The following is an 18,436-nucleotide window of genomic DNA, read 5'->3' as shown; positions in this document are numbered from 1 at the left end:
AGCCAATCTATCTGATGCTGTCTGGTCAAAAAGAGTATGATATTGTTGCCGCCCGTAGCATTGAACGCAATGGAAGCCAGCGAGCATTTGGCCTCGATCAATAAAAAAAATTGTACAGTAATAGCCAATCAGCATTGAGCTATACTGGGCGAGCTTACCTGTGATTGGTCCTGGTGCAACCAAAAAAAGTGTAAAGGAAAGCCAGTTTGGATTTTGCGTCATACAAATCAAATCACATCAAAAACCAAATGCCATTGTCCTCCGGTGGCTAGCTAAAATCGTCCCTTTACTAAGTTAGCCATGGATTGAGATAGGGATTTAGACTTGTGGTTTTACTTCATTCTCAACGATTAAAACGACTATTCTGATCCAACCAATAATTCATACATTGTTGTGCCCCTAGCCTGAGAGGATGGAAGTTCGATATGTAGCTAGATGTAGACGGCTAATGTTATTTAGCTACTGTTGCCCATGGAAGGAAGTTAGGCTAGTGAGCAAGCATTATAGCCAGGTAGCCTAGGACAACAACATAAAACAAGCGTGTACTGAATGACAGAGGGATAGACTGTTTCTCAACATGAAATAGAGGAGGATCATGGCATGTTGAAGTGCGAGTCAGCATCTCTTTTCTACAAACACGCACAAGCACACACACCAACACAGAAATCATTACCATGGACAGCCACATGATATTTAGCTTACGCTGATTGGACTAAATTGTTTTTGGGATCTTTTAGTTGTCACTGTATTAGACTAAGCAGAGGTGATTTGATGATGTTGAAATGTTGAAGTGTAAATGGTGCTGGAATAGTGGAAGTAGCTCCTGTGTTCTTTGTGACTTGCGGTAACTCTCCAGTGTTCTCAAACAATAGTTGTTTAGTAGTCTGTAAATGTGGGAAACATTAACTTACTTGACCATGCTGTAAGTCACGTAACTGTCTGTTACATAGAATATGCTTTGTGGACTTCATCAGACAGAGGTCGCTGTCCGGTTTGTTGATAAAACAAAGGTGTGAATTAATTTATTCTGCCATTGCCTTCTTATTGTCTCAGCTTTAGGTCTACATATCACGGTGTCTTCTTATTGTCTCAGCTTTAGACCTACATATCACGGTGCCTTCTTATTGTCTCAGCTTTAGGCCTACATATCACGGTGCTTTCTTATTGTCTCAGCTTTAGACCTACATATCACGGTGCCTTCTTATTGTCTCAGCTTTAGGCCTACATATCACGGTGTCTTCTTATTGTCTCAGCTTTAGGCCTACATATCACGGTGTCTTCTTATTGTCTCAGCTTTAGGCCTACATATCACGGTGCCTTCTTATTGTCTCAGCTTTAGACCTACATATCACGGTGCCTTCTTATTGTCTCAGCTTTAGGTCTACATATCATGGTGCCTTCTTATTGTCTCAGCTTTAGGCCTACATATCACGGTGCCTTCTTATTGTCTCAGCTTTAGGCCTACATATCACGGTGTCTTCTTATTGTCTCAGCTTTAGGCCTACATATCACGGTGTCTTCTTATTGTCTCAGCTTTAGGCCTACATATCACGGTGCCTTCTTATTGTCTCAGCTTTAGGCCTACATATCACGGTGCCTTCTTATTGTCTCAGCTTTAGGCCTACATATCACGGTGCCTTCTTATTGTCTCAGCTTTAGGCCTACATATCACGGTGCTTTCTTATTGTCTCAGCTTTAGGTCTACATATCACGGTGCCTTCTTCTTATTGTCTCAGCTTTAGGCCTACATATCACGGTGTCTTCTTATTGTCTCAGCTTTAGGCCTACATATCACGGTGCCTTCTTATTGTCTCAGCTTTAGGCCTACATATCACGGTGCCTTCTTATTGTCTCAGCTTTAGGTCTACATATCACGGTGTCTTCTTATTGTCTCAGCTTTAGGCCTACATATCACGGTGTCTTCTTATTGTCTCAGCTTTAGGTCTACATATCACGGTGCTTTCTTATTGTCTCAGCTTTAGACCTACATATCACGGTGCCTTCTTATTGTCTCAGCTTTAGGTCTACATATCATGGTGCCTTCTTATTGTCTCAGCTTTAGGCCTACATATCACAGTGCCTTCTTATTGTCTCAGCTTTAGGTCTACATATCACGGTGCCTTCTTATTGTCTCAGCTTTAGGTCTACATATCACGGTGCCTTCTTATTGTCTCAGCTTTAGGCCTACATATCACGGTGCTTTCTTATTGTCTCAGCTTTAGGCCTACATATCACGGTGTCTTCTTATTGTCTCAGCTTTAGGCCTACATATCACGGTGCCTTCTTATTGTCTCAGCTTTAGGCCTACATATCACGGTGTCTTCTTATTGTCTCAGCTTTAGGCCTACATATCACGGTGTCTTCTTATTGTCTCAGCTTTAGGCCTACATATCACGGTGTCTTCTTATTGTCTCAGCTTTAGGCCTACATATCACGGTGCTTTCTTATTGTCTCAGCTTTAGGCCTACATATCACGGTGTCTTCTTATTGTCTCAGCTTTAGGCCTACATATCACGGTGTCTTCTTATTGTCTCAGCTTTAGGCCTACATATCACGGTGTCTTCTTATTGTCTCAGCTTTAGGCCTACATATCACGGTGCTTTCTTATTGTCTCAGCTTTAGGCCTACATATCACGGTGCCTTCTTATTGTCTCAGCTTTAGGTCTACATATCACGGTGCCTTCTTATTGTCTCAGCTTTAGGCCTACATATCACGGTGCCTTCTTATTGTCTCAGCTTTAGGCCTACATATCACGGTGCTTTCTTATTGTCTCAGCTTTAGACCTACATATCACGGTGCCTTCTTATTGTCTCAGCTTTAGGCCTACATATCACGGTGTCTTCTTATTGTCTCAGCTTTAGGCCTACATATCACGGTGCCTTCTTATTGTCTCAGCTTTAGGCCTACATATCACGGTGCTTTCTTATTGTCTCAGCTTTAGGCCTACATATCACGGTGTCTTCTTATTGTCTCAGCTTTAGGCCTACATATCACGGTGTCTTCTTATTGTCTCAGCTTTAGGCCTACATATCACGGTGCTTTCTTATTGTCTCAGCTTTAGGCCTACATATCACGGTGTCTTCTTATTGTCTCAGCTTTAGGCCTACATATCACGGTGTCTTCTTATTGTCTCAGCTTTAGGTCTACATATCACGGTGTCTTCTTATTGTCTCAGCTTTAGGCATACATATCACGGTGCTTTCTTATTGTCTCAGCTTTAGGCCTACATATCACGGTGCCTTCTTATTGTCTCAGCTTTAGGTCTACATATCACGGTGCCTTCTTATTGTCTCAGCTTTAGGCCTACATATCACGGTGCCTTCTTATTGTCTCAGCTTTAGGTCTACATATCACGGTGCTTTCTTATTGTCTCAGCTTTAGGCCTACATATCACGGTGCCTACTTATTGTCTCAGCTTTAGGCCTACATATCACGGTGCCTACTTATTGTCTCAGCTTTAGGCCTACATATCATGGTGCCTTCTTATTGTCTCAGCTTTAGGCCTACATATCACGGTGCCTTCTTATTGTCTCAGGTTTAGGCCTACATATCACGGTGCCTTCTTATTGTCTCAGCTTTAGGCCTACATATCATGGTGCCTTCTTATTGTCTCAGCTTTAGGCCTACATATCACGGTGTCAAGGCATATGAAGTAACAGGTTATAGAGAAAACCAAGGAATTTTCACAACACATATGTTGTAATATGGCTTTTTTTCTGGCTTGGCTTCCCCAGTGATTTAATCATGCTCCGCTCCTGAAACTGAGAACTAGAATCCCCACCTGCTCAACTTCACCGCTACTGGACTGAAATTAGATTGAGCGAGTATAGGTTATATCTTTTCTGAGAGAGAGAGAAAGAGAAAGATGGTTATGTATATTTTATGAGAGAGAGAGAGAGAGACAGAGAGACAGAGAGAGAGAGAGAGAGAGAGAGAGAGAGAGAGAAAGATTTTTATGTATATTTTATGAGAGAGAGAGAGACAGAGAGACAGAGAAACAGAGAGAGAGAGAGAGAGAGAGAGAGAGAGAGAGACAGCTGTTCATCGATTACAGCTCAGCATTTAACACCATAGTGCCCTCCAAACTCGTCATCAAGCTCGAGACCCTGGGTCTCCACCCCACCAACTGGGTACTGACGGGCCGCCCCCAGGTGGTGAGGGTAGGTAACAACCTCTCCACCCCGCTGATCCCCAACACTGGGGCCCACAAGGGTGCGTTCTGAGCCCTCTCCTGTACTCCCTGTTCACCCACGACTGCGTGGCCATGCCATCCAACTCAATCATCAAGTTTGCGGACGACTCTACAGTGGTAGGCTTGATTATCAACAACGATGAGACGGTCTACAGCATGGGTGTCAAACTCTGGCCCGTGGGCCAAATTTGGCCCGCGGGGTAATTATATTTGGTCCGCGAGACAATACCAAATTACTACTAGAGCTGGCCCGCCGGTATTATACAGCGCATTCACCACTAATACTACGAATCCCATAATGCTCTGCTGTTTTCGCGCGCCAATCAGGACAGGACCCAGAAACGCTCTCTCCTCTGTGACAATAGTCATAGCAACATAGACGCTACAACTGTCAGCGAGCTAACCCTTTCCAAAAATGGCGAAAAGAAAGGCAGAAAACAGGAGCTTTCTGGACAAGTGGGAGGCAGAATATCTGTTTACATATGTAAAAGACAAACCTGTTTGTCTTGTTTGTGGAGTCAAAGTGGCTGTAAGTAAGGAGTACAACATTAGACGACACTATGAAACGAAACACCATGACAAATACAAGGACCTGGACATGACTCAAAGGAGCCAGAAAGTAGAGGAGATGAAAAGAAGCTTGGTTTCACAACAGAATATGTTTAAAAAGCCACATCACAAAGCGAGGCTGCTGTAAAGGCTAGTTATATAGTGGCAGCAGAGATCGCAAAATCAGCCCGGCCCTTTAATGAGGGAGAGTTCATGAAAAAGTGCATGATGAAGGTTTGTGACCTCGTATGCCCAGAGAAAAAACAAGCATTTTCAAACGTGAGCCTGAGCAGGAACACAGTAGCTGATCGCACATGTGATCTTGCCACCAATCTGTATGACCAGCTGATGGAAAAGGGAAAAGATTTTGTTGCGTTCTCCCTCGCTGTGGATGAGAGCTGCGACGCATCTGATACTGCTCAGCTGTCAGTCTTCATCCGTGGAGTGGACTCAAATCTGTGTGTTACGGAGGAGCTATTAGGATTCAAATCAATGCATGGCACAACCACAGGAAAGGAAATCTTTGAGGAGGTTTCCAAATGTGTAACTGAAATAAAGCTGCCGTGGGATAAACTCGTTGGATTAACGACAGATGGTGCACCAGCGATGTGCGGTAAAAAGAGTGGACTGGTGGGCATGGTTCGGGAGAAGATGCGGGAAGAGAACTGTGCAGGTGAGCTAACTGTTTACCACTGCATCATACATCAGGAAGCACTGTGTGCCAAAGCCCTAAAGATGGAACATGTTATGACCACAGTAACACAGGTAGTTAACCTCTTACACTTATGGTGGCGCTATTTCATTTTTGGAAGAAAAACGTTCCCGTTTTAAACAAGATATTTTGTCACAAAAAGATGCTCGACTATGCATATAATTGCTACTGTTCGAAAGAAAACACTCTGACGTGTCCAGAAATACAAATATCTTCTCTGATTTTATTTATTTGGTTATCTGGCTTTTGTGAAAATGTTGCGTGCTACATGCTACACAAAATGCTATGCTAGCTTTGCATACTCTTACACAAATTAGTCAATTTCTATGGTTCAAAAGCATATTTTGAAAATCTGAGATGACAGTGTTGTTAAGAAAAGGCTAAGCTTGAGAGCAAACGCATTATTTTAATTTTATTTGCGATTTTCAGAAATCGTTAACGTTGCGTTATGCTAATGAGCCTGAGGCTTAGTCACAATCCCGGATCCGGGATGGGGAGTTTCAAGAGGTTAACTTTATAAGAGCCAAAGGTCTAAATCACCGCCAGTTTAAATCTTTTCTGGAGGAGTGTGGTTCGGAATACGCAGACGTGCCGTATCACACAGAGGTGAGATGGCTAAGCAGAGGAAAAGTACTGAACAGATGTTTCGAGCTGCGTGAGGAAATATGTCAATTCCTGGAAACCAAAGGGAAGGATACAGCAGAGCTCCGGGAGCAAAAGTTCGTGTGTGAGCTGGCCTTTCTCTGTGACATCTCGAGCCATCTCGATGCGCTGAACCTGCAGCTTCAGGGGCGGGGGCGCATCATCACAGACATGTACGCTGCAGTGAGGGCCTTCAAAACTAAACTGTGCCTGTGGGAGAATCAGATGCTGCAAGGAAACCCTTGCCATTTTCCCTGCTGCCAATCCATAAAAGCGCAGATCTCTACATGCGCACAGTTTGCTGAAAAACTCAGTGTTCTCACCGCTGAGTTTAGCCGGCGATTTGCCGACTTCGATGCCCAGAAATGCAAGTTTGAACTGCTTAGTAATCCCTTCGCAGTTGATGTGGAAAATGCACCAACCAACATCCAAATGGAGCTGATTGAACTCCAGTGCAACGACACGCGGAAGTCAAAGTATGATGCTGTGGGCGCCGCACAGTTTCCACGGTTCATCCCTGACACAATGCCTCAGCTCCGCACCCAAGCTGCTCAGATGCTCTCCATGTTCGGCAGCACTTATCTATGCGAGCAACTTTTCTCCTCGATGAAGATGACCAAAACAACTCACAGGAGACATCTGACTGATGAACATCTTCGATTGATACTGAGGATTTCTTCAGCTCAGAGCTTGAGCCCAGACATTGATGAACTAGCATCCAAGAAGAGATGCCAGGTATCTGGCTTGGGCACATCAGATTAGACCAGTGTGCAATTATTAACGTTTTCTTTATGCACTTTTTCTTGCTACAAGGCATGGGCTTGAATGGTTGATTGATTTATTATCATTTTATTTGTAAAATTATTAGCCAGTGGAAAAAGTTTATTTTGGTATTTAAATCAGAAGGCTGCAAATAGAAAAGAGGCATACAATTTTTATTTAAATTTTATTTATTTAATAAATGAATGCCATTGATGTGTTTTTTCATTTGAAATTCGATTTTGCATGTCTCCACTATTAAATTATATATTGTATGGTAATAAGCGATGCTTGTTCCATATTCAATGTTTAAGCAAAACTTGTTTGGGTCCATATTAAAAGGTTAATTTGTTCAATGTTGGCCCGTGACTTTGTTCAGGTTTTACATTTTGGCCCACTGGGTATTTGAGTTTGACACCCCTGGTCTACAGGGAGGAGGTGAAGGCCCTCGGAGTGTGGTGTCAGGAAAATAACCTCACACTCAACGTAAACAAAACAAAGGAGATTATTGTAGACTTCAGGAAACAGCAGAGGGAGCACCCCCCTATCCACATCGACGGGACAGTAGTGGAGAGGGTAGTAAGTTTTAAGTTCCTTGGGGTACACATCACGGACAAACTGAATTGGTCCACCCACACAGACAGCGTTGTGAAGAAGGCGCAGCAGCGCCTCTTCAACCTCAGGAGGCTGAAGGAATTTGGCTTGTCAACAAAAGCACTCACAAACTTCTACAGATGCACAATCGAGAGCATCCTGTCGGATTGTATCACCACCTGGTACGGCAACTGCTCCACCCACAACCGTAAGGCTCTCCAGAGGGTAGTGAGGTCTGCACAACGCATCACCGGGGGCAAACTACCTGCCCTCTAGGACACCTACACCACCCGATGTCACAGGAAGGCCATAAAGATCATCAAGGACAACAACCACCCGAGCCACTGCCTGTTCATCCCGCTATCATCCAGAAGACGAGGTCAGTACAGGTGCATCAAAGCAGGGACCGAGAGACTGAAAAACAGCTTCTATCTCAAGACCATCAGACTGTTAAACAGCCACCACTAACATTGAGTGGCTGCTGCCAACATACTGACTCAACTCTAGCCACTTTAATAATGTATGTATGGAAATGTATCACTAGCCACTTTAAACAATGCCACTTAATATAATGTTTACTTACCCTACATTACTCATCTCATATGTATATACTGTACTCTATACCGTCTACTGCATCTTCCCTATGCCGTTCTGTACCATCACTCATATCTTTATATACATATTCTTTATCCCTTTACACTTGTGTGTATAAGGTAGTAGTTGAGGAATTGTTAGGTTAGATTACTCGTTGGTTATTACTGCATTGTCGGAACTAGAAGCACAAGCATTTCGCTACACTCGTATTAACATCTGCTAACCATGTGCATGTGACAAATCAAATTTGATTTGAGAGGGAGAGAGAGAGGGAGCAAGAGAGAGACTTATGTCTGTTTTGTGTGAGAGAGAAAGAGAGTGTCACAGCTGACTGAAGGATGTCGTAAGCGCACATTTTTTCTTTATTAAAAATGACGCCGAAAAAACAAAGAACAAAACCAAGCCGTGAAGCTTTGGGCTACAGTACCACCCCCCAAAGGTGCGGACTCCGGCCGCAAAACCTGAACCTATAGGAGAGGTTCTGGGTGGGCATATCTCCACGGTGGCAGCTCTGGCGAGGAACGTAAGACCCTGCTCCACCTCTGGCTCGGCCCACTTAGGTGGCGCCTCTCCGCCGACCTCGGACTGGGGACGCTTGTAGTATATAATACATTTCAACTCTATCTGACATGGTACACATGTCTTCTTGTATTTAAGCCCATAACCATGTGTGTGAGGTGTATACTTTGGTTTCAAAGTAGATTTGTTTACAACTACTGTTGTGTCTTTGGAATCATTAAAGGTGAAGACTTATTTTATCAAATCAATTCTCTGTAATTATTATTACGTGATTAAACTAATCATGTAAATTTAATCAAATAGGAAGTCGGTGCACCACAGAAAATCTTCAGACTACAAGTTATAAATTCCCAAATATAACTCTTCAGATATTTGAATATCTGTTCAATTAGTCTTCTATTTATTAATTATTCGTTACCTTACGTCAGTCTCATTTCAAATGTTGTAGAATTCTTGGTTATCAAATCAAATTTCAAATCAAATGTATTTATAAGGCCCTCCTTACATCAGCTGATATCTCAAAGTGCTGTACAGAAACCAAGCCTAAAACCCCAAACAGCAAGCAATGCAGGTGTAGAAGCACGGTGGCTAGGAAAAACTCCCTAGAAAGGCCAAGACCTAGGAAGAAACCTAGGGAGGAACCAGGCTATGAGTGGTGACCAGTCCTCTTCTGGCTGTGCCGGGTGGAGATTGTAACAGAACATGGCCAAGATGTTCAAATATTCATAGGTGACAAGCAGGGTCAAATAATAATAATCACAGTGGATGTCGAGGGTACAACAGGTCAGCACCTCAGAAGTAAATGTCAGTTGGCTTTTCATAGCCGATCATTCAGAGTATCTCTACCGCTCCTGCTGTCTCTAGAGACTTGAAAACAGCAGGTCTGGGACAGGTAGCTTGTCCGGTGAACAGGTCAGGATTCCATGGCCACAGGCAGAACAGTTGAAACTGGAGCAGCAGCACGGCCAGGTGGACTGGGGACAGCAAGGAGTCAGGCCAGATAGTCCTGAGGCATGGTCCTAGGGCTCAGGTCCTCTGAGAGAAAGAAAGAAAGAAAGAAAGAAAGAAAGAAAGAGAGAGAGAAAGAGAGAGAGAGAGAAAGAGTGAGAGTTAGAGAGAGCATACTTAAATTCACACAGGACACCGGATAAGACAGGAGAAATACTCCAGAATTAACAGCACTAGCCCCCTGACATAAACTACTGCAGCTTAATAAATACTCGAGGCTGAGGCAGGAGGGGTTGGGAGACATTGTGTCCCCATCCGACGATACCCCCTGACTGGGGGCAGGATATAACCCCACCCCACCCCACCCACTTTGCCAAAGCACAGCCCCCACACCACTAGAGGGATATCTTTAACCACCAACACCATCCTGCACGAACCCAGCCGAAACTATGAATCATCCAAACACCAATTTTCTTAATCATGTATTTTCTAACTAACTAAATAATCACAGAAATGCATAACAAACAAACAGTAGATATTGGATACTAACAATGATAGGGAAGATCCCCTAAACAGTAGATATTGGATACTAACAATGATAGGGAAGATCCCCTAGTGGGCTAAACTGATATGACGGCTTGGTATACAAAGGGAAGTGGGTGTGGACTGAGAAAGTAGAGTGAAAAAAGGGATCACTGCACACAGTTGATAATTATATTACTTGAAATGCTAATCTTTTGCATATGAACGCTCACTCACTCGGGAATAATTGCAATCAATATATTTTTCGCCCCTATTGTCGTTATGATCTTCTCTGTTGGAATTGTCGGTCCGTAGACAGTTCATCAGAGAGTCTCTGGTTACTTCTGGTGGTAGCTCTATCGGCGGCTCCTGATTGTGTCTGTTGTAATGGATACGGCGTCCACTAGTAATTAGTATCTAAGATTTGCTCTTATTCTGTAGGGATCGATAGTCTCAGAGTTGAACCATTTCCAGCCTTGTATCCAATGCTCCATGTGGTATGATTTTCTAGTCTTGGTACTCAAACCTGTGCTCCCTCAGCTTACACTGAGGTATGCGTGGTCTGAAGAGGATTTCCTCAGGAGGGGTTTTTATTCGTAACAATAAGGGTAAAGGGTGATTCCATGACGCCAGATCATGTCTGCGTCCACCGGGGCGGGGCCACTGACTAGTTAAACTTTACAGGGAATACAATTCTCTCAGAATGAATTGAAGGTTAACATCACATTACAATGTTTCACATATAGTTTCATCTTTCTCACTCATTTTATACAATAATTAGATGCAAACACCATAACTGAGAAATGTACACATTCAGAGACATAGTTGTGTGTGTTTCATGTCCTTCATGAGGTCACCAAATGAAACACACTCAACATAACTGTCCCTTAAGTGTCCACGAACCCTTCCCACATTCTCACAAGTGGACATATAGTTTCATTTTCACATTTTGGTGATTTAGGATTTCGGCTACGTGAAATCCTTTGTTCACTCTGTGGTCTTTCTCTCTGCATGAAAAGGGGGAGAGTCTCCACCATGAATTTACAACCTGAGATAACAGAACCTGGGTGTAGGAGGGAGTGAGAGAGGGGGAAGCCACGATCTACACCCAGAAAGGGCCACGTCATGACACTACCAAGAAACAGTATGTGGTCCTGATTTAGCCCACTACAGTCAAAGGTTAACTGGAGATTAGTGCCCTAGGTTATGATCTTGTATGTACAGTGTATTTGGCAAGTATTCAGACCCCTTGAGGTGTATACTTTGGTTTCAAAGTAGATTTGTTTACGACTACTGTTGTGTCTTTGAAATCATTAAAGGTGAAGACTTATTTTATCAAATCAATTCTCTGTAATTATTATTACGTGATTAAACTAATCATGTAAATTTAATCAAATAGGAAGTCGGTGCACCACAGAAAATCTTCAGACTACAAGTTATAAATTCCCAAATATAACTCTTCAGATATTTGAATATCTGTTCAATTAGTCTTCTATTTATTAATTATTCGTTACCTTACGTCAGTCTCATTTCAAATGTTGTAGAATTCTTGGTTATCAAATCAAATTTCAAATCAAATGTATTTATAAGGCCCTCCTTACATCAGCTGATATCTCAAAGTGCTGTACAGAAACCAAGCCTAAAACCCCAAACAGCAAGCAATGCAGGTGTAGAAGCACGGTGGCTAGGAAAAACTCCCTAGAAAGGCCAAGACCTAGGAAGAAACCTAGGGAGGAACCAGGCTATGAGTGGTGACCAGTCCTCTTCTGGCTGTGCCGGGTGGAGATTGTAACAGAACATGGCCAAGATGTTCAAATATTCATAGGTGACAAGCAGGGTCAAATAATAATAATCACAGTGGATGTCGAGGGTACAACAGGTCAGCACCTCAGAAGTAAATGTCAGTTGGCTTTTCATAGCCGATCATTCAGAGTATCTCTACCGCTCCTGCTGTCTCTAGAGACTTGAAAACAGCAGGTCTGGGACAGGTAGCTTGTCCGGTGAACAGGTCAGGATTCCATGGCCACAGGCAGAACAGTTGAAACTGGAGCAGCAGCACGGCCAGGTGGACTGGGGACAGCAAGGAGTCAGGCCAGATAGTCCTGAGGCATGGTCCTAGGGCTCAGGTCCTCTGAGAGAAAGAAAGAAAGAAAGAAAGAAAGAAAGAAAGAAAGAAAGAAAGAAAGAAAGAAAGAAAGAGAGAGAGAAAGAGAGAGAGAGAGAAAGAGTGAGAGTTAGAGAGAGCATACTTAAATTCACACAGGACACCGGATAAGACAGGAGAAATACTCCAGAATTAACAGCACTAGCCCCCTGACATAAACTACTGCAGCTTAATAAATACTCGAGGCTGAGGCAGGAGGGGTTGGGAGACATTGTGTCCCCATCCGACGATACCCCTGACTGGGGGCAGGATATAACCCCACCCCACCCCACCCACTTTGCCAAAGCACAGCCCCCACACCACTAGAGGGATATCTTTAACCACCAACACCATCCTGCACGAACCCAGCCGAAACTATGAATCATCCAAACACCAATTTTCTTAATCATGTATTTTCTAACTAACTAAATAATCACAGAAATGCATAACAAACAAACAGTAGATATTGGATACTAACAATGATAGGGAAGATCCCCTAAACAGTAGATATTGGATACTAACAATGATAGGGAAGATCCCCTAGTGGGCTAAACTGATATGACGGCTTGGTATACAAAGGGAAGTGGGTGTGGACTGAGAAAGTAGAGTGAAAAAAGGGATCACTGCACACAGTTGATAATTATATTACTTGAAATGCTAATCTTTTGCATATGAACGCTCACTCACTCGGGAATAATTGCAATCAATATATTTTTCGCCCCTATTGTCGTTATGATCTTCTCTGTTGGAATTGTCGGTCCGTAGACAGTTCATCAGAGAGTCTCTGGTTACTTCTGGTGGTAGCTCTATCGGCGGCTCCTGATTGTGTCTGTTGTAATGGATACGGCGTCCACTAGTAATTAGTATCTAAGATTTGCTCTTATTCTGTAGGGATCGATAGTCTCAGAGTTGAACCATTTCCAGCCTTGTATCCAATGCTCCATGTGGTATGATTTTCTAGTCTTGGTACTCAAACCTGTGCTCCCTCAGCTTACACTGAGGTATGCGTGGTCTGAAGAGGATTTCCTCAGGAGGGGTTTTTATTCGTAACAATAAGGGTAAAGGGTGATTCCATGACGCCAGATCATGTCTGCGTCCACCGGGGCGGGGCCACTGACTAGTTAAACTTTACAGGGAATACAATTCTCTCAGAATGAATTGAAGGTTAACATCACATTACAATGTTTCACATATAGTTTCATCTTTCTCACTCATTTTATACAATAATTAGATGCAAACACCATAACTGAGAAATGTACACATTCAGAGACATAGTTGTGTGTGTTTCATGTCCTTCATGAGGTCACCAAATGAAACACACTCAACATAACTGTCCCTTAAGTGTCCACGAACCCTTCCCACATTCTCACAAGTGGACATATAGTTTCATTTTCACATTTTGGTGATTTAGGATTTCGGCCACGTGAAATCCTTTGTTCACTCTGTGGTCTTTCTCTCTGCATGAAAAGGGGGAGAGTCTCCACCATGAATTTACAACCTGAGATAACAGAACCTGGGTGTAGGAGGGAGTGAGAGAGGGGGAAGCCACGATCTACACCCAGAAAGGGCCACGTCATGACACTACCAAGAAACAGTATGTGGTCCTGATTTAGCCCACTACAGTCAAAGGTTAACTGGAGATTAGTGCCCTAGGTTATGATCTTGTATGTACAGTGTATTTGGCAAGTATTCAGACCCCTTGACTTTTTCCCTTTGTTGTTATGCTACAGCCTTATTCTAAAGTGTATTAAATATACTTTTTTTTCTCATCAATAGGCAAAAGCAAAAACTGTTTTTCTGAAATCTTTGCAAATGTATATAAACAAAGCAAAAACAGAAATACCTTATTTATATAAGGTACCAAAGTTGACAGTGTATGTCAGAGCAAAATCCAAACCATGGGGACGAAGGAATTGTCCGTAGAGCTCCGAGACAGGATTGTGTGGAGGCACAGATCTGGGGAAGGGTCCCCCAAAAATTATTCAGCTTTAAAAGGTCCCCAAGAACACAGATATTCACTCTGACAGAGCTCTAGAGTTCCTCTGTGTAGATGGGAGAACCTTCCAGAAGGACAACCATCTCTGCAGACCATTCACCAATTTGGCTCTTATGGTACAGTGTCCAGACGGAAGCCACTCTTCAGTAAAAGACACATGACAGCCCGCATGGTGGTGGCAGCATCATGCTGTAAGGGTGTTTTTCAGTGGCGGGGTCTGGGAGACTAGTCAAGATCGAAGGAAAGGTGAACGGAGCAAAGTACAGAGAGATCCTAGATGAAAACCTGCTCCAGAGCGCTCAGGACTTCAGACTGGGGTGAAGGTTTACCTTCCAACAGGACAACAACCCTAAGCACACAGCCAAGACAATAGAGGATTGGGTTCAGGACAAGTCACTGACTGTCCTTGAGTGGCCGAGCCAGAACTCGGACTTGAACCTGATCGAACATCTCAGAAAATAGCTGAGCTGCGATGCTCCCCATCCAACCTGACAGAGCTTTGAATCCATTTTAGAATAAGGCTGTAACGTAACAAAATGTGGAACAAGTGAAGGGGTCTGAATACTACGAATACACTGTATGACTAGATGAAATATTACGCATATTACATATAGAGAGAAGTCATTCAGTATGTAATCTTAGAAATTGTACTGAGGCTATCAAAATTGAATAAAGTGTTTAGTGAAAACGAATAATATTTTTTTTTTAAATATGTTAAAAATACATTATTTTTAATATACTAAGTGTTCCCTCTGGAAATATAATGTAGCCTATAGCCTAATAGCAATTTCATGTCAGTAGGCTTCCACTAGCTACCACAGTCACAAAGTCAGAATCGACTACATTGTAAGAATTCATGAAAAAAAGAGGTTAGGGATAGGCATGTGGTTAGGCTAGGTTAAACAACACTTTTAAATTAGATACCTTTTTTTAAATAGGCAGGGTTCATGACTTCATGGCATAACTCTGAGTGTTTTTTCTCAAAGTTGCCAGAATGTCATGTCCTACTTATATCAGTACACTCATAACAACCTAATCACACCAACACTTCTATTCAATAATAAAAAAAATTGTTAACCAAATTTGACACTCTTCCATTGACCTCCATACAAAATATCCTCGCATGGTGGGGATTATTTTTTAAAAGGCCACTGCTGGAGAATATAATGATACAATATTTATTTTATTATTACCATAATGTAGCAGTGGCTAATTGAGAACTGGTTATGATTGTCTGGCTGAACAATAGTTAAATGAGCAAATAAAATCAAATATATTTTGGAATGTAGACTTATTTTCCAGATGTTTGACTAACAGACTGTCTGAAACACCAAGAAAATGACAGCTCCTCCAATCAGGGCTCATCTCTGACTAATGTCCCAAATGAACGGAGTGACAGTTTTTCAAAGATTGTGGATCATTTAAGATAGTTCACTCAGGCTTTTTACTATATATATTTTTTTAAATCTATTCCGGTCTACTTAACTAGGTGTGTCTCTCTTAGAGATCAATGCAATAGCAGCTGGGTCTGGTCTACATAGTTCAATGTGTTAAAATGGGATGATCGATTTCACTTCTGTGAAGTTTTTGGACTCTTTTCAGTGGAAAGGCGAAATCAATTGACTGTAAACGAAAGTCGAGGAGTGAAATCGGGGATGTGCATCTGTGACAGCCGAAAGTCAGTTGGCATGGCAGTGTTGCCATTGTTTCTAAAAGTTTATCTTTATAATGTCCCCAACCCCCCATGTCACACATGTACAAACTGAAAATGTATACAAATGCAAATGTAAACATTGCAGGCTACAATCAATTGGTGAGAGAGCCTCAAAGTTGGTTCCTCTATCAGTCATGTCTTAAACTTAAACATCCGAATGACAATTGACCTCCCACAATGCAAGCGATGGCTGCAGGATGAAGTTGGTGAAGAGCACCTGCAGAAACTTTCTTTTTTTTTTTTTTTTTGAAGGCATTCGCCTTCAGTCAAAACTTCAAGACCTTTGATCACATGATTTCTATAAAGTTCATGCAGTCCACATGTAGGAGCAAGTCGGACAATTGTTATCCCCATAATGCAACACACTTTATTAAAAGGCGGAGACCAACGATGGTCACAGACTTGACAAATGCGATCCGTTCGAATGCGCCCATTGCCTTTGAATTGCGCCCATTTCTACGACCGAGCGCTACGACCGAGCGCTACCACCGAGCGCTACCACCGAGCGCTACGACCGAGCGCTACCACCGAGCGCTACGAACGAGCGCTACGACCGAGCGCTACGACCGAGCGCTACGACCGAGCGCTACGACCGAGCGCTACGACCGAGCGCTACCACCGAGCGCTACGACCGAGCGCTACCACCGAGCGCTACCACCGAGCGCTACGACCGAGCGCTACCACCGAGCGCTACGAACGAGCGCTACGACCGAGCGCTACGACCGAGCGCTAAGATCCGAGCGCTACGACCGAGCGCTAAGATCCGAGCGCTACGACCGAGCGCTACCACCGAGCGCTACCACCGAGCGCTACGACCGAGCGCTACGAACGAGCGCTACGACCGAGCGCTACCACCGAGCGCTACGACCGAGCGCTATGACTGAGCACTCATTTTTGGATTTTCTCTTGTATGCTCTGACCACTAAATTTCCCCATAGGCCAATTTCTGTGGAGAAATATATTGCATGTTTAAATAACGTCTAAATTGCTACAAACAAGAAAACAGACAGATTGTGGGTTCTGTCATTCAGCCATTTTATTTGATAGCGTTTTACTTTTATCCAGAAAGCTCAGGAATCAAAGGTGTAGAAACATGACTGATTATTTGACATATTACTTTCCTTCACCAGTCTCAGATATGGGGCGACAGGGTAGTCTAGTGGTTAGAGCGTTGGACTAGTAACCGGAAGGTTGCAAGTTCAAATCCCCGAGCTGACAAGGTACAAATCTGTTGTTCTGCCCCTGAACAGGCAGTTAACCCACTGTTCCTAGGCCGTCATTGAAAATAAGAATTTGTTCTTAACTGACTTGCCTAGTAAAATAATATTTTACTGACTTCAACATTCTAGAACCTGTCTGTACGACTTACACTGACACCCAGCCCCATCATGCATCACCTGTTTTCTCTCACTCTTCACATTCTACCCTCATATTTACAATTTGATTAGGTGGACTATTGTCTCTGTATTTGTTGTAAAGATAACATTATTATTGCGTGTCTGTTAATCTCCAGCTGATGTCCAGTAGATGTCAGTTCACATGACCTGTTTCAGAGTGTTTGCAACACAGTGGAACAATTTTAATTGAACTTCCCAAACCGCAATAACGTGCGTGCGCTCCAATAGCTCATTGGGAGTAAACGGCGGGACATTTGAATACATCACTTGAATAAACAAACCTTTAAGAAGTACACCTTGTTCAACCATACGATCTACAAGACCCTCTTCTTTAAGAAGTACACCTTGTTCAACCATCAGATCAACAAGACGCTCTTCTTTAAGGAGTACACCTTGTTCAACCATCAGATCAACAAGACGCTCTTCTTTAAGAAGTACACCTTGTTCAACCATACGATCTACAAGACGCTCTTCTTTAAGAAGTACACCTTGTTCAACCATCAGATCAACAAGACGCTCTTCTTTAAGAAGTACACCTTGTTCAACAATCAGATCAACAAGACGCTCTTCTTTAAGGAGTACACCTTGTTCAACCATCAGATCAACAAGACCCTCTTCTTTAAGAAGTACACCTTGTTCAACCATACGATCTACAAGACGCTCTTCTTTAAGAAGTACACCTTGTTCAACCATCAGATCAACAAGACCCTCTTCTTTAAGAAGTACACCTTGTTCAACCATCAGATCAACAAGACGCTCTTCTTTAAGAAGTACACCTTGTTAAACCATCAGATCAACAAGACGCTCTTCTTTAAGGAGTACACCTTGTTCAACCATCCGATCAACAAGACGCTCTTCTTTAAGAAGTACACCTTGTTCAACCATACGATCTACAAGACACTCTTCTTTAAGAAAAAACACCACCGCTTTATTCATCCGTGACTTATTAGCAACATTCTCATATCCAACCTTCTCTCCTACGTCGACCAGAAACTCCTCCACAGTGACAGTAGCTTCAGTAACACACCTAAAGCCGTGCCGAAGTGAGGTCGACATCCCCGCCAAAGCCAGGGCAATTTCGACAAGAAAAGCAATATATTTAATTCTACCACAACAAATAAAAAATAAAAAGAATCACCTTAATCATGCATAGA

The 18,436-nt window shown here is 42.9% G+C and overlaps 1 pseudogene; it reads left to right on the top strand.

Annotated features, from left to right (window-relative positions):
- Nucleotides 1–4,563: 4,563 nt before the first annotated feature.
- Nucleotides 4,564–7,108, top strand: LOC135518511 (general transcription factor II-I repeat domain-containing protein 2-like; annotated as a pseudogene).
- The last annotated feature ends 11,328 nt before the right edge of the window (nt 7,109–18,436 follow it).

Source organism: Oncorhynchus masou, chromosome 28 (assembly GCF_036934945.1).
Source record: "Oncorhynchus masou masou isolate Uvic2021 chromosome 28, UVic_Omas_1.1, whole genome shotgun sequence".
Classification (NCBI taxonomy): domain Eukaryota; kingdom Metazoa; phylum Chordata; class Actinopteri; order Salmoniformes; family Salmonidae; genus Oncorhynchus; species Oncorhynchus masou.
Note: the sequence above shows the minus strand (reverse complement) of the source record. Positions and strands in the feature narration are given on the sequence as shown.